The sequence below is a fragment of the Saimiri boliviensis genome, chromosome 6 (assembly GCF_048565385.1).
Source record: "Saimiri boliviensis isolate mSaiBol1 chromosome 6, mSaiBol1.pri, whole genome shotgun sequence".
NCBI classification, from domain to species: domain Eukaryota; kingdom Metazoa; phylum Chordata; class Mammalia; order Primates; family Cebidae; genus Saimiri; species Saimiri boliviensis.
Window position 1 is genome coordinate 131718998 of NC_133454.1, and position 27910 is coordinate 131746907.

Here is a 27910-nt window from a genome sequence, read left to right on the forward strand (position 1 = left end):
CAAAGACATGAGTTCATTCTTTTTTTTTTTTTTTTTTTTTTTTTTTTTTAACATGGAGTTTTGCTTTTGTTGCCCAGGCTGGAGTGCAATGATGTGATCTCAGCTCACCACAGCCTCCACCTCCCAGTTCAAGTGATTCTCCTGCCTCAGCTTCCTGAGTAGCTGGGATTACAGGCATGCAGCACCACCACTGGCTATTTTGTATTTTTATTTGAGAGGGGGTTTTTCCATGTTTGTCAAACTAGTCTCGAACTCCTAACCTCAGGTAATCCACTGCCTCTCCCTCCCAAAGTGCTGGAATTACAGGTGTGAGCCACCATGCCTGGCCAAGTTCATTCATTTTTATGGCTGTGTAGTATTCCATGGGGTACACGTACCACATTTTCTTTATCTAATCCACCACTGATAGGCATATAAGTTGATTCCACGTTGTTGCTATTGTGAGTAGTGCTGTGATGAATATATAAGTGCATGTGTCTTTTTGATAGAACAATTTATTTTCCTTTGTTTATATACCCAGTAATGGGATTGCTGGGTCAAATGGTAGTTCTGTCTTCAGTTATCTGAGAAATCTCCAAACTGCTTTCCACGGTGGCTGAACTAATTTGCATTCCTGCCAACAGTGTATAAGCATTCCCTTTTCTCTGCAGCCTTCCCAGAAACGTTTATTTTTTCAACTTTTTAATAAGTGTCATTCTGACTGGTGAGAGATGGTATCGCATTGTGGTTTTGATTTGCATTTCTGATTATTAGTAATGATGAGCATGTTTTCTTGTTTGGCTACTTGTGTATCTTCTTTTAAGAAATGTACGTTCATGTCCTTTGCCTATTCAGTTGAATCATTTGTTTTTTGCTTGTTGATTGGTTTGAGTTCCTTATGGATTCTGGATATTGGACCTTTGTCAGATGAATAGTTTGTAAATATTTTTTCTCCCATTCTATATGTTGTCTGTTTACTCTGTTGATAATTTCTCTTGCTGTGCAGAAATGCTTTAGTTTAATTACCACTGTGATCTCTTTGTTATTGGTCTGTTCAGGCTTTCTATTTCTTCCTGATTTAATCTTAGCAGGTTGTATTTCTTTCTAGGAATTTACCCATTTCCTCTAGGTTATCCAGTTTGTTGGGATGTAATTGTTCATAATAGTCCCTTATATTCCTTTTTATTTCTGAAGCACCTGTTGTAATACTTTCTCCATTTTTATTTCTGATTTTGTCTTCTCTTTTTCTTAGTCTAAGAGTTTATTTTATTTTTTCAAAAATCAATTCTTAGTTTCAAAAATTGAAGTCTTCATTTTAGTGATTTTTTTACCCTATGGTTTTTCTATTCTAATTTATTCCTGTTCTGATCTTTATTCTTTCCTGTTGCTAACTTTGGCTTTAGTTTGTTCTTCTTTTTATAATTCCTTGAGGTGTAATTTTAGGCTATTTGAGATATCTCTTCTTTTTTAATGTAGGCAAGGCATTTATTGATGTAAACTTCCTTCTCAGAACTGCTTTTGCTGCATCCCATAGGTTTGGGTATGTTGTGTTTCCACTGTGATTTGTCTGAAGATATTTTTAAATTTCTGTTTTTATTTCTTCTTTGACTCTACCCATCACTGAAAGTAAGTTATTGAAGACCCTAAGTATTATTGTAGAACTATCTTTCTCCAATTTTGTCAGTATATTTTCTTATATTCTGGGGCTCTGTATTTTGGTGTGTATACATTTACAATTGTGAAGTCTTGAGTAATTTACCCTTATCTCAGTATGTAATGTCCTCTTTTGTCTCCTATAACAATTTTAAAATTCAAGTTTATTTCTTTTATTAGAATAATTACCCTCAGCTTTCTTTAGGTGACTATTTATATGAAATATCATTTTACATTCTTCTACTTGTTTTATAATTTTCATTGTACAAGACTTTCACCTCCTTGGTAAAGTTGATAACTAAGTATGTTATTCTTGGTGCTTTTTTTCAGCTATTATCGAGGTATAATTGACAAATTAAAAGTGCATATACTTAAGAACATAATATTTGACATATTGCAAAATGATTACTACAATCAAGCCAATTAACACATACCTTACATAGTTGCCATGTGTGGTCAGAATACCTAAGCTATTCTCTCTTAGCAAACTCCAAGTATAGAATATATTAACTAGAGTCACTAATCTAGACATTACGTCTCAAGAACTTATTCATCTGATAACTGTATGTTTATACCCTTCAACTAACATTTCCTATTTCCCCCACTCCCTGACCCCTAGTAACCACCCTTCTACTCTCTGTGTCTCTGAGTTTAAGCCTTTTAGAATTCCATATGTAACTGGAATAGTGGAGTACTTGTTTTTCTGTGTTTAGCTATTTCACTTAGCATAATGTCTTCCAGGTTCATCTATGTTGTCACAAATTGCACGATTTCCTACTTTTAAAAGGCTGAGTAATATTTCCTCATGTGTGTGTCTATATCTAAACATACTATATATGTGTATATATATATACAATGTACATAAACTATGTTTAAATGTGTATATACAATGTACATATGTATGTACATATACACTGTATATATATGTACATTATATATTGTACATGTGTGTATATATGTGATGTGTTTATTTGGAATTTTGATTACACAGACTGTTTTCTTCCTTTCTTTCTTTTTGAGACAGGGTCTCCATCTGTCACCCAGGCAGGAGTAGAGTGGCACAATGACAGTTCACTGTAGCCTAAACCTCCTGGGCTCAAGTGATCCTCCTGCCTCAGCCTTCTGAGTAGCTGAGACCACAGGCATGCACACCCATGCCCAGCTAATTTTTAAATTTTTATGTAGAGATAGAGTATTACTGTTTCCCAGGCTGGTCTCAAACTCCTGTGTTCAAGCTATCTTCCCACCTTGGCCACCCCCAAGTACTGGGATTACAGGTACAAGCCACTATGCCTGGTCCACATTTTCTTTATCCACTCATCCCTAAATGAACACTATGTTGTTCATTTCTTGACTACTGTGAGTAACGCTGCAATGAACATGGGAGTGCAGATACCTCTTTGAGATATTGAATTTGTTTTCCTTAGATATACCCAGAACTCAAGACTGCTGGATCATATAGCAGCTCTGTTTTTAATTTTTTAAGAAATATCTATCATGTTTTCCGTAATAACTGTATCAATTTACATTCCTAACAAAAATGTATAAGGGTCACCTTTTCTCCACATCCTCACCAAAACTTGCTATCTTTTGACTTTTTGATAATAGCAGTTCTAACAGTTGTGAAGTGATATCTCAGTTTGGTTTTGATTTGCATTTCCCTGATGAATAGTGATGCTAAGCACCTTTTCATATACCTTTCATATACCTTTTCATTGACCATCTATATGTCTTCTTTGGATAAATGTCTATTCAGTCCCTTGTCCATTTTAATAGGTTATTAATTGGGTTATTAACTATTTTCGCTAGTTAGTTATGCATTCCTTATATATTGAATATTAATAGCTTTATCAAATATATGGCTGGAAATAATTTCTTCCACTCCATGATTCATAATATTGTAATCAAAAGGGATATTTGATATTACTTCAGTATCCCTTTTCATTTTGTTGTTTCTTTTGTTGTGCAGATACTTTTTTGTTTGATGTAGTTCAAATTTATTTTTGCTTTTTATTCCTTGTGCTTTTGATATTACATCTAAAAATCATCACAGAAACCAATGTCAAGGAGCTTTTCCCTGTTTTCGAGGTTTTATGGTTTCAGGTCACATGTTTAAATGTCATTCACTTTTCTGTAGTGTAGGGTGAGGTTCCAACTTCATTTTTTTTGTATGTGGAGATCCTGGTTTCACAGTGCCAATTATTCAAAAGAGTGCCCTTTCCCCATTGTGTCCTTTTGGTGTCTTTGCCAAAGACGAGTTGACCATACATGTGTGGGTTTATTCTGTGCTTTCTGTTCTGTTCCACTGGTTTATTTCTATACCAGTACCATGGTGTTTTGCTTGCTATAAGTTTGAAATATAATTCAAAATAAGCATGTGTAATGCCTCTCACGTTATTCTTGTTACTCAAGAATGCTTTAGATCTATAAGGTCTTTTGCGATTCCATGCAAATTTTAGTATTTTTGTCTATTTCTGAGAAAAAAAGTCATTGGAAATTTGATAAGTATTGCCTATTGAATCTATAGATCACTTTGAGTAGTATACATATTTCGGCAATATTGATTCTATTGATCCATAAACACCAGATATCTTTCCATTTATTTGTGTCTTCAAATTATTTCAATTTTTCATAGCTTTCAGTGTCTAGGTCTTTTACCTCCTTGGTTACATTTAGGCCTAAATTTTATGCAGTCCAAGTTCTCTACTTTTTATTTTATCTGTGCCTTTGGTATTGTCGAATTCCAGATGAAGTCAATACCAAATCCAATGTCATGCAGTTTTTGCTCCATGTTTTCTTCTAAGAGTTTTATAGTTTTAGCTCTTACATTTAGGTCCGTGGTCCACTTTCAGTTAACTTTTGAATGTGGAGTTAGGTAAAGGTCTCAACTTCATTCTTTCACGTGAGGATGTCCAGTTTTCCTGACACCATTTGTTGAAAAGACAATCCATTTGCCATTGAATAGACATGGCATGCTTGTCAAAAATCATGTGTTTATATATGCAAGGAATTGTTTAGGAGCTCTCTATTCTTTTTGATACTATTTTAAATGAAATTTTTTCTTGTTTTTCAGTTTCATTATTAGTGTATAAAAATGCAAATGATTTCTGAATGCTGATTTTTTGTCCTCCTGCCACTTTACTGAATTAGATTATATTACTTCTAACAGGTGTTTTTTTCTAACAGATGTGGAGTCTATAGCATTTCCTACATATATGATCATGCCATCTGTAAAGAGAGACAATTTTACTTCCTTATGTCTGATTTGAATGTATTTATTTTTCTTGCCCAATTCCTCTGGCTAGGACTTCCAGTACTGTGCTGAATAGAAGTGGTGAGAATATCTTTTTCTTGTTCCTCATCGTAGGGGAGAGGCATTCAGCTTTTCACCATTGAGTATGATGTTAGCTGCGGGCTTTTCATATATGGCCTTTATTGTATTGCAATACATTTCTTCTATACCTAATTCGTTCCCAGTTTTTATCATGGAAAGATGTTAAATTATGTGAACTGTTTTATTTGCATCTATCAAAATGATTGTGTGAGTTTTATCTTTAATTTTGTTAATGTAATGGATCCCATTTATTGAATATGTACATTTAATTTTCCTTATGTAATAAGGATAAATCTCATGTTTGTGATATATGATTTTTAATGTGCTGTCAAATTTAGTTTGATCATATTTTGTTGAAAATTTTGAAATGTATATTCATAAAAAATGTTGGCCAGTTATTTTCTTTTCTTACATTGTCCTTGTCTGGCCTTGGTATGAGGGCAATGCTAGCCTTGTAAAATAAGTTGGGATTGTTCTCTTTTTGTTTGGGGGGAATATTTTCAAAAGCATTGGTATTCTTTTTTTCTAGTCTCCATTTTATTTCTTCCTACTCAGATCTTTATTTCCTTCCTTCTACTAATCCTGGGTTCTGTTGGCTCTTTTTCTTTTCCTTGAGATACCAAGTTACGTTGTTTATTTAATAACTTTTGCTTTATCTCATGTGGACATCTATTGCTATAAATTTACCTCTTAAAACTCATTTTGCTGTATCCAGTAAGTTTTGTCATATTGTGTATTCATTTTCATTTGTCTCTTTTTTGTTTGTTTGTTTCCCTTTTGATTTCTTCTCTCATGCACTGGTTTTCAGGGGCTGTTATTTAATTTCTACATGATTGTGAACGTTCCAGTTTTCCCTTATAATTAATTTCTAGTTTCATAACACTGTATTCAAAAGGGATACTTCATATTATTTCAGTCTTCTTAAATTTGTTAAGACTTGTTTTGTGGTCTAGCCTATGATCTATTCTGGAGCATGTTCTGTGTGCACTTGAAAAGAATGTGTATTTTGCCATTCTTGAATGTTCCATTTATGTCTCTTATATCCATTTGGTCTAAAGCTTAGTTCAAATCCAATGTTCCCTTATGGATTTTCTGTCTGCATGATTTATCCATTACTAAAGGTGGAATACTGAAGTCATCTATTATTGTGTTACTGTCCATTTCTCTCTTCAGATCTGTTAACATTTGCTTTTATACGTTTAGGTGCTCCAATGTTGGGTGTATATATATCTACAATTGTAAAATTATCTGATAAATCCTTATAATATTATGACTTCATCGCTGTAGTTTTTCCTTTAAAGTTTATTTTGTTTGTGATAAGTATGGCTACCCCACTCTTTTGTTTCTCACTTGCATGTAGTATCTTCTTCCATCCCTTTCCATCCTTGTGTGTCCTCAAAGGTGAAGGGAGTAACTTGTAGGCAGCATACAGTTAGATTTTGTGTTTTTAGTCATTCACCTATTGATGAGAGAACTTAATTCATTTACATGTAATGTGATTATTGATAGGTAAGACTTACTATGATCATTTTGATAATTATCTTCTGGCTATTCTCTTTTCTTTTTTGAGGCACTTTGTCACCACCCAGACTGTAAGGCAATGGTGATCATGGTTCACTGCAGTCTCAACCTGCCAGGCTCAAGCAATCCTCGCACATCAGCCTCCCAAATAGCTGGGACTACAGTTGCACACAACCATCCCTAGCTAATTGTTGCATTTTTTTGTAGATATGGGGTTTCACCATGTTATCCAGGCTGATTTCAAACTCCTGGGCTCAAGCAATTCATCTACTTCAGCCTCCCAAAATGTTAGGATTACAAGCATGAGCCACGACACTTGGCCTTCTGGCTCTTTCATGGGTTTGTTAATTCTTTATTCTCTTGCTGTCGTCTTTGTAATTTGATGATTTTCTGTAATAGTATACTTTGATCTGCCACTCTTTAACATTTTTTTAATCTACTATAGGATTTTGCTTTGTCATTACTATGAAGCTCACATAAAGCATTGTATAATTATAGCAGGTCTATTTTAAACTGATAGCAACTTAACTTCAGCGACATACAAAAACTACACATTTACTTCCACCTCCACATTTTGTTTTTGATGCCCAAGGTACATGTTTTATGTATCCACTGAGAAACAATTAAAACAATAGTAATTTTTAATTATTCTTTAAACCTTTATACTAGTGTTATAAGTGATTTATATACAATTACACTATTAAAATATTCTTAAGTTGCCCAGATACTTATCAGTGAATTTTACTTTCATAAGTTTTCATGTTACTCACTAGCATCCTTCCATTTAAGTTTCAATAACTCCCTCTGGCATATCATTTAAGGCAAGAGTAGTTGGCGATACACTCCTTCAACTTTTGTTTACCTGAGAAAGTCTTGTATGTCTTGTATATCTAAAGGATAACTTTTCTGTGTAAAGTATTCTTAGATGACAGTTTTTTGTTTGTTTTTTAATCTTTCAAAACTTTGAATATGTAATCCTACTCCTTCATGGCCTGGAAAGTTTCTGCTCGGAAATCCACTGATAGTCTTATGGCAGTTCCTGTAGATGTAAAGAACCTTATTTATCTTGCTGCTTTTGAAATTCCCTTGTCTTCAATTTCTTTCAGTTTGATGGTAATGTTTCTAGGTGAAATCTCTTTTAGATGGAACCTAATTGTAATTCTTTGAGTTTCATGTACTTAGATGTCCATAAATCTGTGGAGAGCCCCAGATATAGAAAATTTTCAGCCATTATTTCTTTGAATAAACTCTGCTTTCCTTCTAGAAATTCTTTGTGAAAGTTAACGCTCCTGATGGTATCTCATAAATCTTGTAAATTTCCCTTGTTTCCTTTTCATTCTTTATTTTCTCCTCTACTGGATATTTTAAAATAATTTATCCTACAGTTGACAAATTCCTCATTTTATTTGATCCAGTCTGCTGCTGATGCTTTCTATTTCATTTTTCATTTCATTTATCCTTCTCCTCCACAATGTTTGGTTATTTTTTAGGATTCCTATTCCTTTATTGAATGTCTCCTTTTGTGTATTAATGATTTCGTTAGGTTGTCTCTCTGTTCTCTGATAGCCCACTGAACTTCCTTAAATCAGTCATTTTTAATTTTCTGTCAGGCAATTAATGTATCTCAGTTTCTTTGGAGTCAGTCGGTACCTGAAAATCATTGTATTTTTCTGGTGGTACTATGTTTCCTTAGTTTTTCTGTTTCTTGTTACACCGAGTGAAAATCCACTCACTTGATGGAGTGTTAAGTAGGTAGGGTGCAACAGTTGTAGCCCAGGTGGGTATATAATGGAATACTCTTCTTGCAGCTCCATCAGCTGAGGTCAGCAGTGGCAGACATTACAAGAGTCATTGGTGGCCAAGGCTGAGTGTCCTGATGCTGTTGTAAATAGAACTGTGCTCATTATATCCTTTTCAGATTGTGATTAATGCATAGAAATGCAACTGAATTTTGTATACTGACTTAGTATCCTACTTTGCTGAATTAATTTATTCAGTTTTTGTGATGAGTTTTCAGGGATTTCTACATATATAATCATATCTATGAACAAATATAATTTTAATTTTTCCTTTCCAATTTGGATGCCTTTATTTCTTTTCTACATTCTCTGGCAAGAAAGTCTACTGCTATGTTTAATATAATGGCTAAAGTGGGCATCTCGCTTTATTCTTGAACTTAGAGGAAAAGTTCTCTGTCTTTCCATCATTATGATGCTCCTTGTGGGTTTTTCTTCTCCGAGTCTTTTTATTTTTGTTCTTTTATTTTTAGTCAACATGTAATAATTATAGGTATTTGTGGGATACAGTGATATTTTGACACATGTATGCAATGTGTCATAATCAAATCAGGATAATTAGTATATTCATAATCTCAAACATCATTTCTCTGTTTTGTGGGCAGTCAAAATCCTCCATCTTCCTGTGCCTAATTTCATTTAACATATTCTCCAAGTTCATCTGTGTTGCTGTCAATGAGTTAATGCTCTATTATGGCTGAATAATATTCCATTGTGTATACCTACCACATTCTTTCTCCATTCATCTGCTGATGGAGATTTAGGTTGATTCCATATCTTAACTGTTGTTAACAGTACTGCAATAAGCATGAAAATGCAAATATTTTTTCTATACTGATTTCCTGTACTCTGGTAGTGGGATTACCAAACTGTATGGTAATCTACTTTTAGTGTTTTGTTTTGTTTTTTTGACAAAACTCCAAAGTGTATTCCATAATGGCTCACTAATTTATAGTCCCATAAATAGTGTATTACTTCCCTTTTCTCTGCATCCTTGCCAATATTTGTTACTTTTTGTCTTTTTGAAAATAGCCATTCTAAAGGTGAAATAATATCTCATTGTGGCTTTGACTTGCATTTCTGTGATTAGAGATATTGAGCATTTTTTCACATACCTGTTGATCAATTGTTCTCCTTTGTACATTTTAAAACCAGATAATCTGGTGGGTTTTTTTTGTTGTTACTGAATTGTTTGAATTCATTGTATATTCTGGATACTAATCCTTTGTCAGATGAATATTTTCTCCTGTTCAACAGGATATCTCTTCACAGTTTGTTATTTCCTTTTATGTGTAGGTTTTTAGTTTGATATGCTTCCATTTGACTATTTTTTGTTTTTGTTGCCTGTTCTTATAAAGTCTTACCCATAAAATTTTTGCCTAGACCCATATCTTGAAGGGTTTCCCTTCTGTTTTCCTCTAGTACTGTTTCAGGTCTCATGTTTAAGTCTCTAATCAATTTTGAGCTGATTTTTTTATATGCTGAGATAGAATTCTAGTTCATTCTTCTGTATATGGATATCCTGTTTTCCCAACATGACGTATTGAATATGATGTCCTTTCCCAAGTGTGTTCTTGGCACCTTTGTCAAAAACCAGTTGTCTGTAAATGATTTATTTCTGGGTTCTCTACTCTGTTCCATTGGTCTGTATGTCTGTTTTATGACCACAGAATGCTAATTTGTTTACTATTGTTTTATATACACGAGGGATTGCTTCCAGGACCCCTGCATATACCAAAAGCTACCTATGTTCAAGTCCCAGAGTCATCCCTGTGTAACCGACATATACAAAATGTCAGCTATCGGTGTACATTGTTTTTGCTTTTGTGAATACTGCATTCTATCCTCATTCGATTATGGGTAAAATCCACTATAAGTGAACCTACACAGGTCAAATCAATGTTGTTGAAGAGTCGACCGTATTCTGAAGTCAGGCAGTGTGGTGCCTTCAACTTCATTCTTCCTGCTCAGTATTGTTTGTCCTGTTTGTGGTGTTTTGTGGTTCCATCCAAGTTTAAGGATTGTGTTTTTTCTATTTCTGTGAAGAATGTCATTGTTATTTTTTTTTTTTAGATTTCTCTTTTTTCTCTCTCATTTTTTTTTTAACTGATACATAATACTTATGGAGTACATGTGCTACATGCATAGAATGTGTAATGATCAAGTCAAGGTATCCATCAACCTCAATTTATCATCTCTATGTGTTAGGGACATTTCAAATCCTCTTATTTTGAAATATACATTACACTGTTAAATATAGTCATTCAATTCTTATCAAACATTATAAACTATTCTAACTAGCTGTATATTTTCACCCATTAACCAACCTCTCTTAACCCCCCCAAACATACCCTTCACAGCCTTTGGTATCTATCGTTCTACTCTCTACATCCATGATATCAACTTTTATAGCTCCCACATATGAGTAATAACATATTATAATTATCTTTCTGTGCCTGGCTTAAAATAATGACCTCCAGTTCCATCCATGTTGCTGCAAAGGACATTATTTCATTCTTCTTTCATCAATTAGTATCCCATTGTATATATTTATCTCATTTTCTTTTTCCATTTATCCACTGATGTATACTTAGTTCCTGAGTCCATATCTTTGCTGCTGTGAATAGTACAACAATAACCATGGGGATGCAGGTATATTTTCAGTATACTGATTTCTGTTCCTTTAGGTGAATATCCAGTAGTGTGATTGCTGGACGATATATTTCTCTCTTTAGGTTTTTCAGAAACCAAACTGTTTTCTATACTGGCTATATTAATTTACATTCCCACAAACAGTGTTTAAAGAGTTCCCTTCACATCCTCTCTAGCATTGGTTATTTTTTGTCTTTTTAATAATAGCCATTCTTACTCTAGTTTTGACTTGCGTTTTCCTGATAATTACTCATGTTGAGCTTACCTCTTGGAAAAAATGCTGAAAAATCTTGGCTACTTGTATGTCCTGTTTTGAGAAGTATCTATTCACATCTTTTGCTCACTTTTTAATGGCATTAATCGGTTGTTTCCTATTGAGTTATTCGAGTTACTGGTATATTCTGGGTATTAGTACCTTGTCAGATGAGTAGTTTGCAAATATTTTCTCCCATTCAATAGGCTGTCTTTTCACTCTGGTAATTTTTTCCCCCTTATTGTGTACAAGCTTTATGATTTAATATAGTCCCATTTGTCTATTTTTGTTTTTTGTCTGTTTTTGAGGTCTTCTCCATAGAATCTTTGCCAAGACCAATGTCTTAAAGTGTTTCCCCAATGTCTCCTTCTATTAATTGTAGTGTTATAGTTTTGTGCCTCATGTTTAAGTCTTTAACCCATCTTGAGTTGATTTTGATATGGCAAGAAATAGGAACAGTTCCATTAGAACATGGATTATCTAATTTTCACAGCTCCATTGAGTGAAGAGGGTGCTCTTTCTCCAATATATGTTATTGGCACCTTTGTCAAAAATCAGTTGGCTGTAAATACATGGATTTATTTCCAGGTTTTACTCTGTTCCATTGGTCTATGTATCAGTTTTTATTCCAATACCATGCTGCTTCTGTTGCCATAGCCTTATATTTTTAAGTCAGACAGTGTGACACATCCAGCTTTGTTCTTTTTGCTCAGAATTGCTATGGCTACTCCAGATCTTTTTTGGTTCTATATGAATTTTAGGACTTTTTTTCTATTTCTATGAAAAATGGCATTGGTATTTTGAGAGAGATTGCATTGAATCCGTAGATTGCAAAAGTAGTATGGTCATCTTAATTATGTTAATTCTCCTGATCCATGAGCATGGGACCTTTTTTGGGGGTTCTCTTCAATTTCTTTCATCTGACTCTTGTAGTTTTCCTCATTAGAGGTTTTTCACCTCTTTGGTTAAAATCATTCATAGATTTTTTTTTGCACAAATTATAAATCATAATGCCTTCTTGATTTCTTTCATAGCTGGTTCTTTATTGGTGTACAGAAATGCTGCTGATTTTTTAAACCTGTAACTATAATAAACTTGTTGATCAGATTGCAAGTTTTGATCTTTTGTACTTCGTTATTATCAATTGTAATGTCCCCTTTTTCATTTTTTATTTTATTTAGGTAGGTCTTCTCTCTTTTCTTCTTGGTTAGTTTAGCCACTGGTTATTGTGTTTCTTTTCAAAAACCAATTGTCTGTTTCATTGATCCTTTATATTTATTTAGTCTCTTATTTAGTTCTGCTCTGATCTTTATTCTTTCTTTCCTTCTACTAATTTGGTATGATTTGTTCATGTTTTTCTGGTACATCATTAGATTACATATTTAGGATCTTTTCTACCTCTTTTGATGGAGGCACTTATTACTATAAACTTTCCTCTTAGCATGGCTTTTGCAGTATCCCGTAAGTTTCGGAATGTTGTGTTTCTATTTTCACTTGTTTCAGTAAATATTTTATTTCTGCCTTAATTTCTTCCTTGACCCAAAAGACATTCAGCAGCATACTAACTTCCATATATTCATGCAGTTTTGGATGTTCCTCTTATTTATTTATAGTTTTATGCTATTGTGGTCAAAGAAGATATGTGATACGAATCCTGTTTTATTTAAAAAAAATTTAAAATCATACTTAGTGTCCTAACATAGAATATATCCTGGACTGTTCCATGTACTCATGAGAAATGTGTGCATTCTGCAGCTGTTTTATGAACTATCCTGTAAATGTCTGTTAGGTTCATTTGGTATAAAGTGCTGTTTAAATCCAATGTTTTTTGTTAATTTTTTTGTCTAGATGATCTGTCTCATACTGGAAGTGGAGAATTGAAGTTCCCAAGATTATTGTATTGAAGTCTACCTTTCCTTTCAGATTTAAGGTTTACTTTATATATCTGGGTGCTTTGGTGTTGGTTGCATATATGTTTAGAATTGTTACATCTTCTTGGTCAGTTGATCCCTTTGTCTCTATATAATGACTTCCTTTGTCTCTTTTTACTGTTTTTAGCTTAACCTTTGTTTTATCTAATATAAGTATAGCTACTCCTGTTTGGCTGTTGTCTCCATTTGCATGGAATATCTTTTCCCATTCCTTTACTTTCAACTATATATGTCTTTACAGGTGAGATTAGTTTCTTGTAGACAGCATTTAGCTGAGTCATGTTTTAGATCCATTCAGCCAGTCTGTCTTTTAGGTGGAAAGTTTAATCCATTTATATGCAAGGTTATTGTTATAAGAGGGCTTATTCCCATCATCAGTTGATTTCTGATCATTTTGTGTGCTTTCATGAGGTTGTCCTTTCACTTCTTCATGTAAGACTCCCTTAAGCATTTCTTTTAGAGACAGTGTAATGGCAATTAATTCCCTCTGCTTTTACTTTTCAGGGAAACACTATTTCTCCTTCACTTCTGACTAATATAACTTTGCTAAACACAGTATTCCTGGCTGGCAGGTTTTTTGTTTTGTTTTTTTCTTTTAGCACTCTGCATACATCATCCCATCCTCCTGGCCGGTAAAGTTTCTGCTGAGAAATCTGTTGGTCTAAAGGGGCTTCCTTGTAAGTATCTACAACCTCTTTTATCTCTGGTTTTATGATTCTTTGTCCTTGGCTGGGCATTATAACTATAATGTGCTGTGGAAAAGACCTTTTTGAATTGTATCTATTTAGGGTTCTGAGATTTCTATATCTGGAAGTCTAAATCTCTGGGGAGATTGGGAAGTGTTCAGGTATTATTTCATTAAATAGATTTTGTGATCTTTTAGTTTGCTCTTCACCTTCTGGGACACAGAAAATTCAAATATTTGGTCACCTTGTGGCATCCTATGTCACACAGCCTTTGTTCATTCTTTTTTAAATTTTTGTCTGAGTCATTTCAAAAGACTTGTCTTCAAGTTGTAAAATTCTTTCTTCTGCTTGATGTAGTCTATTAACAAAGCTTTCAAACATATTTTTATTTCATTCAATTAATTCTTCAATTCCAGAATATGTTTGGTCCTTTTTATATCTATCTCCTGAATAAATTTCTGATTCATACCCTGATTTTTTTTTCTGATTTCTTTATTGAATTTTTCAAGATTTCATCAATTTCTTTTTTTACTGGACTCTATTAGAGAATTACTGCATTCCTTAAGTGTCATGTTTTCTTACCTTTCATGTTTCTTGTGTCCTTACATTGGTATCTGCACATCTAGTGTAACAGCAGCTTCTTCCAATTTTTTTAACTTTCCTAAGGGACTCTTGTTCCTGAAGACGTATCTATGGTGTTCCTTGGGCCGAGCACTTTGGTTTTGATTCTGGGTGCCTGCAGTAGTGTAATCTCCACATCATATTTTTCAGCTGTAAACAGCATGAGTAGTGTCTGGGAGTTCCTCTGTAGTTTAGGATGCAGTTGGTTGGTGGAGGCTGTGGTAAAATTTGGCTGGGAATAGGGACACCAGGTGGGCCAGTCCTCAGGTCCCAGTCGCAGGTCACAAATGCTTATCCTTGAACCCAATGGTGGTTTATGCTGGCACCAGTGTTGGCAGGTCCAGGTAGACCAACTTTGCACCTCCAGGCAGCTTGCTCAGGTGCCAACAGTGGCAGAGCTGGGCCACAGGGTAGGTAGATCCTTGAGCCCTGAGCAGCAGGTATGCCTTAGGCAATGGCAGGAGCCATCGCATAACAATCTTCTGCCTCCCAAGATGTCCGTGCTTGTATTGGGATGGCTAGGATAGGCTAGATGAGCTTGTCTGAAGGCTCACAGATGGCACATTCAAGTGAATACCAGTTGTGGTGGTAATGGTCGTTTGAGTAGGCCAGTTCTCAAGCCCTCAGGAGTGCTCAGATGCCAAGAATAGTGGATAGGGCAAGGTGATCCCTAGGCCTATAGACAGTATGTGCTGGCACTGGGAGAAAAGAGTGTGAGAGCAGACCAGGTGGGCCTATCCTGAGGCCCTCCAGTAATGCAAGAATGTACTGACTGTGGTAGACAGGCACTGGATGATCCCTGTATACCCTGCTGAATGCTCATGTGGGGATGGTAGCACCTGTATTGCAGCCCTCCTGGGGAAGTTAGGTGGGGATGCTTTCAGTAGCAGCAGCTATAAATGGGCAGTTGAGCAACGCATGCTTCAGCCCCAGGCGGTGACTATGGGCAGGGTTGCCTTTCCTAAGGGTGTCTTAAAATACATGGCAGCCTTGCTATAGAGGTGGCAGAGTACTGCCAATAGCTCATGCTTTGGCCTTAGAGGCAGCAGCCAGGAGAGGCAGCTTTGTGTAAGGGATGCCCATGAGGCTACAGGGATGATAGAGGGATATGGGTCCCATGGCATATCCAGCCTGGTGGGGGCTATGCTATCAAAATAGAACTTTCCTAAAGTTGCCTGATTAAGGAGATATGTGGGTTGCCTGGGATTCAGGGTAGTCTCCTTCTCTGGGAGCTGTTGATTGTCATTGCACAGTCTGCAGGTAGCCTCGTTAGTCTCAGTGCACCTATGAGTCAGGGGGTTCTCTGACTAAAATTTCATGAGTGTGCCGTGGGAATGTGGAACAATGGGGACTCACTCACTTACCCTTTCTGCACATCTAGGAGTCTCCTCATGCTCCTAGCCAGTTCCATAGAAGCAGACTGCCTGACTTCCCTCTTATCCCTTGCGTTGGGTTTTTCTTATCACTTCTCAGTTGAATTCCAGCATTCTCTCAGAGGCAATCTATATAAACTGTGATTACCTACTTGCTATTTTGGTTCTACTTTGTGGAGGAGGAAAGTGCCAGATGCCTCTAGTCAGCCATCTTGAAGCCCTTGCTGATATCAGGATAGGGATTTCATGGCATTTGTAGATTGCTATGGGTAATATGATCATTTTAACATTATTCTTTCAATCCACGAGCATGGGATGTCTCAAAAATTTTTTGTAGCCTCCTTAATTACTATGATCAGTATATTATAGTTTTCATTGTAGAAATATTTCACCTCCTTGGTTAAGCATTTTTTTTTTTTTTTTTTTTTGTAGCTATTGCAAATGGAATTGCTTTCTTGATTTCTGTTTTGGCTAATTTGCTGTTTGTCTGTACAGAAATGGTAGTAATTCTGGGGGAAGGCAAGGCGTGGAGACAGGGTCTCACTCTGTTTCCCAGGCTGGGGTGCAATGATGCAATCTCTGGTCACTGCAACCTTCACCTCCCAGGTTCAAGCGATCCTCCCATCTCAGCCTCTCGAGTAGCTGAACTACAAGGGTGAATCACCACGACAAGCTCATTATTGTACAGATGAGGTTTTGCCACATCTGTTGCCCAGGCCAGTCTCAAACCCCGGAGCTCAAGCAATCCACCTACATCAGCTTCTCAAAGCTGAGATTACAAGCATGAGCCTGTATGATGGGCTTTTCTTTCTGGATAACCTGACCTCTCTGGCTGCCCTTAGCATATTTTCCTCCATTTCGACTGTGGTGAATCTAACTATTGTGTCTTGATTATGGTATATTGTCTTTTTGCTTTTGTTTTGCTTTTTAGTCCATATTTTAATTTTTTAATTATACTTAAGATCTGGGGTAGATGTGCAGAATGTGCAGGTTAAATAGGTATATATGTGCCATGTGGTTTGCTGTATCCATCACCCCATTATCTACTTTAGGTATTTCTCCTAATGCTATCCCTCCCCTAGCCCCCCAAACCCCAACTAGCCCTGGTGTGTGATGTTCCCCTCCCCGTGACCATGTGTTTTCATTGTTCAACTCCCACTTATGAGTGAGAACATGCAGTGTTTGGTTTTCAGTTGTGTCAGTTTGCGGACAATGATGGTTTCCAGCTTCATCCATGTCCCTGCAAAGGACATGGACTCATCCTTTTTTATGGCTGCAAAGTATTCTGTGGTGTATATGTGCCACATTTTCTTTATCCAGTCTATCATTGATGGTCACTTGGGTGGGTTACAAGTCTTTACTATTGTGAACAGTGCAGCAATAAACATACATGTGCATGTGTCTTTATAACAGAATGATTTATACTCCTTTGGTATATACCTACTAATGGGATTACTGGATCAAATGGTATTTATACTTCTTGATCCTTGAGAAATCTCCACACTGTCTTCTACAGTGGTTAAACTAATTTACCCTCCCACCAACAGTGTAAAAGCATTCCTATTTCTCCACATCCTCTCCAGCATCTGTTGTTCCCTTTTTAATGATTGCCATTCTAACTGGTGTAAGATGGTATCTCATTGTAGTTTTGATTTGTATTTCTCTAATGACTAGTGATGATGAGCTTTTTTTCATGTTTGTTGGCTGCATAAATGCCTTCTTTTGAGAAGTGTCTGTTAATATCCTTCGCCCACTTTTTCATGGGATTGTTTTTTCCTTCTAAATTTGTTTAACTTCCTTGTAGATTATACATATTAGCCCTTTGTCAGATGGAGAGATTGCAAAAATTGTCTCCCTTTTTGTAGGTTGCCTGTTCACTCTGATGATAATTTCTTTTGCAGTGTCGAAGCTCTTTAGTTTAATTAGATCCCATTTATCTATTGTGGCTTTCATTGCCATTGCTTTTAATGTTTTAGTCATGAAGTCTTTGCCCATGCCTATGTCCTAAATGGTATTGCCTATGTTTTTCTTCTAGGGTTTTTATGGGTTTAAGTCTTCCATTTAAGTCTTTATTCCATCTTAATATTTGTATAAGGCATAAGGTATCCAGATTCAGCTTTCTGCCTGTGGCTAGCCAGTTTTCTCAACACCATTTATTAAATAGGTAATCCTTTCCCTGTTGCTTGTTTTTGTCAGGTTTGCCAAAGATCAGATGGTTGTAGATGTGTGGCATTATTTGTGAGACCTCTGTTCTGTTCCATTGTTCTATGTATGTTTTGGTACCAGTACCATATTGTTTTGATTACTGTAGCCTTGTAGTATAGTTTGAAGTCAGGTAGCGTGATGCCTCAAGCTTTGTTCTTTTTGCCTAGAATTATCTTGACTATATGAGCTCTTTTTTTAATTCCATATGAAATTTAAAGTATTTTTTTCCAATTCTGTGAAGAAAGTCAATGGTAGCTTGATGGGGATACCACTGAATCTATAAATTGCTTTGGGCAGTATAGCCATTTTCACGATATTCTTCTTAACCATGAACACAGAATGTTTTTCCATCTTTTTGTGTCCTCTCTTATTTCCTTGAGCAGTGATTTGCAGTTCTCCTTGAAGAGGTCCTTCAAATCCCTTGTAAGTTGTATTCCTAGGTATTTTATTCTCTTTGTAGCAATTGTGAATGGGAGTTCACTCATGATTTGGCTGTTTGTAATTGGTGTATAAGGATGCTTGTGATTTTTGCACGTTGATTTTGTATCCTGAGACTGTGCTGAAGTTGCTTATCAGCTTAAGGAGATTTTGGACTGAGACTATGGGGTATTCTAAATATACAATCATGTCATCTGCAAATAGAGACAATTTGACTTCCCCTTTTCCTAACTGAATACACTTTATTTCTTTTCTTACCTGATTGCCCTGGACAGAACTTCCAATACTATGTTGAATAGGAGTGGTAAGAGAGGGCATTCTTGTCTTGTGTTGGTTTTCAAAGGGAATGCTTCCAGTTTTTGCCCATTCAGTATGATATTGGCTGTGGGCTTGTCATAAGTAGCTCTTATAATTTTGAGACACATTCTATCAATACCTAGTTTATTGACAGTTTTTAGCCTGCAGGGCTGTTGAACTTTGTCAGAGGCCTTTTCTGCATCTATTGAAATAATCACATGGTTTTTGTTTTTGGTTCTGTTTATATGATGGATTACGTTTATTGATTTGCATGTGTTGAACCAGCTTTGCATCCCAGGGATGAAGCTGACTTGATCGTGGTGGATAAGCTTTTTGATGTGCTGCTGGATTTAGTTTGCAGTATCTCATTGAGGATTCTTGCACTGATGTTCATCAGGGATATTGCCCTGAAATTTTCTTTTTTGTTGTTGTTGTGTCTCTGCCAGGTTTTAGTATCAGAATGATGTTGGCCTCGTAAAATGTGTTAGAGAGGATTCCCTCTTTTTCTATTGTTTGGAATCGTTTCAGAAGGAATAGTACCAGCTCCACTTTGTACCTCTGGTAGAATTCATCTGGTCCTGGACTGTTTTTGGTTGGTAGGATATTAATTCCTGCCTCAATTTCAGAACTTGTTATTGGTCTATTCAGGGATTCAGCTTTTTCCTGGTTTAGTCTTGGGAAGGTGTAAGTGTTCAGCAATTTGTCCATTTCTTCTAGGTTTTCTGGTATATTTGGGTAGAGGTATTTATAGTATTCTCTGATGGTAGTTTGTATTTCTATGGGATGGGTGGTGATATTCCCTTTACCATTTTTTATTGCATCAATTTGATTCTTCTCTCTTTTCTTCTCTTTATTAGTCTGGCTAGTGGTCTATTTTGTTGATCTTTCCAAAAAAAAACAACTCCTGGATTCATTGATTTTTTTTTCAAGGGTTTTTTATGTCTCTTTCTCCTTCAGTTCTGCTCTGATCTTAGTTATTTCTTGTCTTCTGCTAGCTTTTGTATTTGTTTGATCTTGCTTCTCTAGTTCCATTAATTGTGATGTTAGGGTGTGGATTTTAGATCTTTCCTGCTTTCTCTTGTGGGCATTTAGTGGTATAAATTTCCCTCTACACACTGCTTTAAATGTGTCCCAGAGATTCTGGTACATTGTGTCTTCACTCTCATTGGTTTCAAAGAACGTCTTTATTTCTGCCTTCATTTCATTATTTATCCAGTAGTCCTATTCAGGATCAGGTTGTTCAATTTCCACGTAGTTGTGTGGTTTGAGTGAGTTCCTTAATCCTGAGTTCTAATTTGATTGCACTATGGTCTGAAGTTGTGTTACTATTTCTATTCTTTTGCATTTGCTGAGAAGTGTTTTACTTCAAATTATGTGGTGAATTTTAGAATAAGGGCAATGTGGTGCTAAGAAGACTGTATATTCTGTTGATTTGGTGTGGAGAGTTCTGTAGATGTTTATTAGGTCAGCTTGGTCCAGAGCTGAGTTCAAGTCCTGGATATCGTTGTTAATTTTCTGTCTCAATCTGTCTAATATTGAAGTGGGATGTTAAAGTCTCCCACTATTATTGTGTGGTAGTCTAAGTTTCCTTGTAGGTCTCTAAGAACTTGCTTTATGAATCTGGATGCTCCTGTATTGGGTATATATATATTTAGGATAGTTAGCTTGTTGCATTGATCCCTTCACGATTATGTAATGCCCTTCATTGTCTCTTTTTAACTTTCTTATTTAAGATCTGTTTTATCAGAGACTAGAACTGCAACTCCTGCTTATGTGTGCGCTCTCTCTCTCTCTCTCCTTTTTTTGCTTTCCATTTGCTTGGTAAATATTCTTCCATCCCTTGATTTTGAGCCTATGTGTATCTTTGCGCATAAGATGGGTCTCCTGAATACAGCACACCGATGGGTATTGACTTTATCCAATTTGCCCTTCTGTGTCTTTTAATTGGGGCATTTAGCCCATTTAAATGTAAGGTTATTGTTATGTGTGAATTTGATCCTGCCATTATGATGCTAGCTGGTTATCATGCCCATTAATTGATGCAGTTTCTTTATAGCATTGATGGTCTTTACAATTTGGTATGTTTTTGCAGTGGCTGGTACTGGTTGTTCTTTTCCATGTTTAGTGCTTCCTTCAGGAGCTCTTGTAAGGCAGGCCTGCTGGTGACAGAATCTCTCAGCAATTGCTTGTCCATAAATGATTTTGTATCTCCTTCACTTATGAGGCTTAGTTTGGCTGGATATGAAATTTTGGGCTGAAAATTCTTTTAAGTATGTTGAATATTGGACCCCACTCTCTTCTGGCTTATAAGGTTTCTGCCAAGGGACGTGCTGTTAGGCTTATGGGCTTCTGTTTGTGAATAACCTGACCTTTCTGACTGTCCTTAGCATATTTTCCTTCATTTCAACTGTTGTGAATCTGACAATTATATGTCTTTGGCTTGCTCTTCTCGAGGAGTAACTTTATGGTGTTCTCTTTATTTCCTGAATTTGAATGTTGGCCTGCCTTGCTAGGTTGGGGAAGTTCTCCTGGATAATATCCTGAAGAGTGTTTTCCAACTTGGTTTCATTCTCCCCATCACTTTCAGGTACACCAGTCAAACACAGACTTAGTCTTTTCACATAATTCCATATTTCTTGGAGGCTATGTTAATTTCACTTTTTTCTCTAATCTTCTTAATTTCATTGAGTTGATCTTCAATCTCTGATATCCTTTCTTCTGCTTGATCAATTCAGCTATTGAAACTTGTGTATGCTTCACAAAGTTCTCGTGCTGTGTTTTTCAGCTCCATCAGGTTGTTTGTGTTCTCTAAACTGGTTGTTGTAGTTAGCAATTCGTTTAACCTTTTCTGAGGTTCTTAGCTTCCTTGAATTGGGTTAGAATATGCTCCTTTAGCTCAGAGGAGTTATTAACCCACCTTCTGAGGCCTGCTTCTGTCAGTTCATCAAACTCATTCTCCATCCAATTTTGTTCCCTTGCTGATGAGGAGTTGTGATTCCTTGGAGAAGGAGAAGCATTCTCGTTTTTGGAATTTTCAGCCTTTTAGCACTGGATTCTCCCAAACTTCGTGGATTTATCTACCTTTGGTCTCTGAAGTTGGTGACCTCTGGATGGGGTCCCCGAGTGCACATTTTTTGTTGATGTTGAAACTATTCCTTTCTGTTTCTTAGTTTTCCTTCCAAAAGTCAGGCCCTCTGCTGGTGTGCTGGAGTTTGCTGGAGTTCCACTCCAGGCCCTGCTTGCCTGGGTATCACAGGCAGAGGCTGCAGAACAGGAAATATTGCTGCCTGTTCCTTCCTCTGGTAGCTTCACCCCAGAGTGGTATCTTCCAGATGCCAGCCAGAGTTCTCCTGTATCAGGTGTCTGTCAACCCCTACTAGGAGGTGTCTCTAAGTCAGGATATGCAGGTGTCAGGGATCCACTTGAGGAGGCAGTCTGTCCCTTATCAGAACTCGAACACTACTGGGAGATCTGCTGCTCTCTTCAGAGCTGCCAGGGGGGGACATTTAAGTCTATTGAAGCTGTTCCAACAACTACCCCTTTTCCCAGATGCTTTAACCCAGGAAGATGGGGGCTTTATTTATAAGTCCCTGATGGGCTGCTGCCTTTTTTCATAGAGGCCCTGCCCAGCAAGGAGGAAATCTAGTTAGTCTGGAGTTGATCTTCAATCTCTGATATCCTTTCTTCTGCTTGATTGATTCAGCTATTGAAACCCCTCTCCCCATCAAGCTCGCACATCCCAGGGTGAGCTCAGACTGCTGTGCTGGCTGAGAATTTCAAGCCAGTGGATCTTAGCTTGCTTCTTTCTGTGGGGGTGGGACCCACCAAGCCAGACCACTTGGGTCACTGGCTTCAGTCCCCTTTCCAGGGGAGTAAATGTTTGTCTCACTGGTGTTCCACTCTAGACTGACTGCCTGCAGCTGCCTTGCTGAGCTCTGGTGGGCTCTGTCCAGTTCAAACTCCCCAGTGGCTTTGTTTACATTGTAAGATTAAAACCACCCAGCTGAGCCTCAGCAATGGCAGACACCCCTCTCCCCACCAAGGTTGCACATCCCAGGGTGAGCTCAGACTGCTGTGCTGGCTGTGAGAATTTCAAGCCAGTGGATCTTAGCTTGCTTGTTTCTGTGGGGGTGAGACCCACTGAGCCAGGCCACTTGGGTCACTGGCTTCAGCCCCCTTTCCAGGGGAGTAAATGTTTCACTGGTGTTCCAGGTGCCACTGGGGTATGAAAAAAAACTGCTGCAGCTAGCTTGGTGTCAGCCCAAATGGCTTCCCAGTTTGTGCTGGGAATCCAGGCCCCTGATGTTGGTGTAGGCACTAAAGGGAATCTCCTGGTCTGCGGGTTGTGAAGACCATGGAAAGAACATAGTATCCAGACCGCAGTGCAGGGTACAGACCCTAATAGCTTACCTTGGCTAGGAGAGGGAGTTTCCCAACCCCTTGAGCCTCCCAGATGAGGCAGCACCCCACCCTGCTTCAGCTTGCCCTCCTTGGGCTGCACGCACTGTCTAACCATTCCCAATAAGATGAACCAGATACCTCAGTTGGAAATGCAGAAATCCCTCACCTTCTTAGTCTCGCTGGGAGCTGCACACTGGAGCTGTTCCTGTTCAGCCATCTTGCCAACAATCTTGATAATGGTGTATTACCTTTTTAAGGTCCTATTGGATTCAGATTGCTAGTTTCTTGGGTTTTTTTGTTGTTTTGCTTTTGAGGATTCTGCATCTATGTTCATCAGGGAGATTGGGCTGTACTTTTCTTTTTTGTTGTTGTCGTGTCCTTATCTGGTTTTGGTATCAAGATACTGCTTGCTTCACAGAGTTAGGGAGAATTCCTAACTCATCTGAGAGTCTTAGAATCAATTGAGAATTCATGTTCTTCAAAAAATTGGTAGAATTCACCAGTAAACCCATGCAACCCTGTGGTTTTATTTACTGGGAAACACTAGGAGACTTTACTACTGATTCAATCTCATTCCTTGTTATTGCTGTCCAGATTTTGTTTTCTGCCTGTTTCAATCTTGGGAGGTTATATGTGTCCAGGAATTTATCTGTTTCCTCTAGGTTTCCTCATTGTTGACATACAGTTGTTCATAATAGTCACTAATAATCTTTTGTATTTCTGTGCTGCCCATTGTAAGATCTCCTTTTTCATTTCTGATTTTATGTATTTGGGTATTCTTAGTCTAGCTAATGGTTTATTGATTTTCTCTTTTCAAAGTCAACTTTTTGGCTGGGTTTGTTGACTCACACCTGTAAACACAAAATTTTGGAAGACCAGGGTAGGCTGATTGTTTGAGTTCAGGAGTTTGAGACCAGCCTGAGCAACATGGAAAACTCTCATATCTACAAAAAGAAAAAAAATACAAAAAATTAGCCAGGTATGGTGCTGCACATCTGTAATCTCAGCTACTCAGAAGCTGAGTTGGAGGGATTGCCTTAGCCCAGGAGGCAGAGGTTACAGTGAGCCAAGGTCACACCACTGCATTCTAGCCTCGGTGACAGAACAAGACCCTGTCTCAGGGGAAAAAAACAAGAACAAAAAAATAATTTCACTGATTTTTTTTAATCTCTATTTCATTTAGATCTGCTCTGATATTTATTAATTCCTTTTAAGTTTGTTTGTTCTTGCTTTTCTAGTTCCTTGAGATGCATTTATTAGGTTATTTGTTTTAAATCTTTCTACCTTGTGGGTGTTTGTTGAAATAAATGTCCCTCATAGCACTTATTTTGTTGTACCCTATACATTTTTGTATATTGTTTCTATTTTCATTTGTTTCAAAAAATTTTTAAATGTTTAAATCAATTTCTTCATAGAAACAATGATCATTCAGGAACATGTAGTTTGATCTCCATGTATCTGTTCAATTTCAGAAGTTCCTCTTGTAATTGATTTCTAGTCATATTCCTTTGTGATCTGAGAAGATACTGGATGTGATTCTGATTTGCAAAACTTTTTTGATACTTGTTTTGTGTCCTAACATATGGAGTATCCTGGAGTATGTTCGATGTGCTAATGAAGAATGTATATTCTGCATCTGTGGATGAAATGTGTAAATTTATTAGGTCCATTTCATCTATGCAGTTTAAATCCATATTTCTTTGCTATTTTTCCTTCCAAATGATCTGTCCAATGTTGAATATGAAGTGTTCACATCCCTAATTATTATTGTATTTGGGTCTATTTCTTTAGCAGTAATAATATTGTTTAATATGTCTGGGTACTCCAGTGTTGTTGGTTGCATATATATTTATAATTGTCACATCTTCATCTTTGTGCTGAATTGAACCATTTATCATTATATGATGACCTCCATTATTTTTTCTTTTCTTTTTTTCTTTTTTTTTTTTTTTTTTTTTGACTTAGTACTTTTTGTCTATCTACTCCTGCATGTTTTTGGTGTCTGTCTGGGTAGAATACCTTCTTCAATCCATTCCCTTAAAGTCTATGGGTGTCTTTACAGGGGAAGTCAGTTTCTTGTAGGCAGCATGTAGTTGGGCTTAATTTTTTAAATTCATTTAGCCAGTATCTACTTTTCATTTGGGAAATTTAAATTACCTACATTCAAGATTGTTATCAATAGGTGAGGACTTACTCCTGTTTTATTGTTTTCTGATTGTTTTGTAAACTCTCCTTCTCTCATTTTCTTTGCAATTTTATAGTTTTCTGTAGTAATAATCTTTTATTCCTTTCCCTTTCTGATTTGTGTTTCTGTTCTACTAGTGAGTTTTATGCTTTTATATTTTCATTATGGTAGATATCATCCTCCTACTTTCAGATGTAGTACTCCCTTAAGCATTTCCTTGTAGGGCTGATTTAGTTGTAATGAATTCCCTCAGTTTTTGCTTGTCTGAAGAGAAGCAAAATGTTTTCCCTCATTCTGCTTCATTTTTGAAGGACAGTTTTCCTGGATGTAGTATCTGTGGCTGGCAATTTTGTGGGGCTTCCCCCCTTCTTCGGCATTTTTAAATGGCATCCAATTCCTTCCTGGCCCAGGTTTCTGCTGAAAAATCTGTTAGTCTACTGTTTATTCCCTTATATGTGACTTCATGTTTCTCTCTGGGTGTTTTTAGAATTCTTTGATTTTTTACAGTTTGGTGAAAACGTGCCTCAGAGAGACCCTTTTGGGGTTGAATCTATTTAGGGACTTGCGAGCTTCCTTTATCTGTTAGTCTCTTTCCCAAAACTTTGGCAATTTTCAGATATTATTTTATTTAATCAATTTTCTGGTCCTTATCCCATCACTTCTCCTTCTGGAACTCCCAAAATGTGAAATATTGTTAGCTTGGTAGTGTCTCATGTTACACAGGCTTTCTTCATTCTTTTTCTTTATTTATTTAAATCTGTCTGGTTTCTTTCAAAATACCTGTCTTCAAATTTAGAAATTATTTCTTCTGCTTGATTTAGCCTGCTTTTGAAGCTTTCAATCGTATTTTTTGTTTTGTTCATTTAATTTGTCACTTCCAAGATTGTTGTCTGGTTCTTTTTTATGATATCTCTTTAATGAATTTCCGATTTACATCATGAATTGTTCTCCTGATATCTTTGTATGGTCTACTTGTGTTCTCTTTTGTATCATTGGGTTTAAGATTTCCTTTACTTTGGAGTCTGTTATTGGAGACGTATTGTGAATTTTTGGCAAGTCCTGTGTTCTTTTCCCCCCATTTTTGTCCCCAAATTGATATCTGCATATCTGGAATAACCAACACTTCCAATTTTATGGAGTAACCTCAATAAAGACTTTTTCCTGTACATGCATCTGTAGTATCATTTGGGTAGGGTGCTTTGGCTTTGGTTCTGGTTCAGTGCAGAAGTGTAGTGTCTCCAGTTATTTAGACTATAATCAATATCAGTGGTATCTGCAAGTTCACCAGTGCCTTAGGCTGCTTAGTGTTTAGGTTTTTTGTGAAGGCAAGAAGGCTCCTTAGAGGTACTTACTCCTCTATTTTTGCTGATGTTGCTAACTACCCTCAAACTTTTTGACAACACATTTTAGGCCTCTTCTCTCTGATTCTGCATGTACAGTTTTGCAGTGCTGGGCAGGGAACTAGAATGTCATTGGAATTTGGTCCACTTTGCTACTCACAGATAATTTGAAGGTATTCTTTCTCCTAATACTGCCACCAGCATGGGTCATGTGATTTTATTTGCACTTACTGATTTTATGCTGTTGGGGGAGGATACGTGAGATGATTTTTAGTCAGAGGGGATGGAGAGCAGCATGCTATTCTGCTCCAAGCCTGGCTGAAAATCTTTTAAATTATTTTTTCTTAGTGCCCCTATCTAATCTACTAGTATGTCTTATCAACTTTCTGGATTTGCCCACTCTGGGTAGTTTTCTCTCAAACTATCCCCCTGGTTAAAACCACTATTTCTCTGCCTACATTATTGTCCTTACCTTATTACTGATCTCTCCCTTTCCACTCTTGCTTCCATTCTTCACACAACAGCTCAAGGGAGTTCTTTAAATGTAAAGTGGATCTTGCTGCTTCCCTACTTGAATGTTCTGACAGCTTCCTGTCACACTGTCTTGTGTCAGTCTCACAGCACACAGAGCTTAATTCAGGAATCCTTATGCTGGTCACTTATTAAGAAGGAGCTTCATGGTGGGCAGCTGAAAGGCTGCACAGAACACTCCTTAGAGTTCTACAAGCAGCTGAGAGAGCTGGGCTATTTATCTGTCACTAGTGAGTGCTGCCCCTGTGACAGCTCACTTTCCATTCCTTTTGGCCTGCCCTGTGTGAAGCTAAGCAAGTCCCTGAAATCAGAGGTAGTACTTATGAAAATATCTGGTGGGCCTGCATTAAGACGCCGTCAGTGTGGAGAACACGAATGCTAAGGGCATGAGTGGGGCCCCTATGCTGCTTGTGTGTCTATCCTTGAGAACATAAATATTGTGTTCTTTGCCTCCATGTCTCCAGTACCTGCCATATAGCAGGGCCTCCAAGGTTTGTGATCTGCCTGCCTCACCTGGAGTCTCCCGTTTCTCCCACAGCTAGCTGACATTAGCCATGTGCCCGTTTGTTCCCTGTAATAGGCCATTTCCTAAGTAAGCATCATCTTCATTTCTATACGTTTTCTCTATTACTGGAAATTCCTCAAGTGTTGACCATTTTGATTCCTGGGCCCCTTAAGAGTCCATTAGCATTGGAATGAAGCCCACAGGACCAT

General features: G+C 37.0%; 1 protein-coding gene and 1 long non-coding RNA gene across 4 annotated transcripts in view; one reads left to right on the forward strand and one right to left on the reverse strand.

The window, feature by feature from the left end:
* Positions 1–27910, forward strand: part of KCNQ1 (potassium voltage-gated channel subfamily Q member 1) — a 393190-nt gene that overhangs the window by 166580 nt on the left and 198700 nt on the right. The window lies entirely within an intron of this gene.
* The window catches only part of LOC141584927 (uncharacterized), a 74451-nt gene continuing 46541 nt past the window's right edge, over positions 1–27910 (reverse strand). Inside the window, exon 2 of the long non-coding RNA XR_012518233.1 lies at positions 1–27910. This exon is cut by the window's right edge and continues 2567 nt beyond it. This is a non-coding gene — a long non-coding RNA (uncharacterized LOC141584927).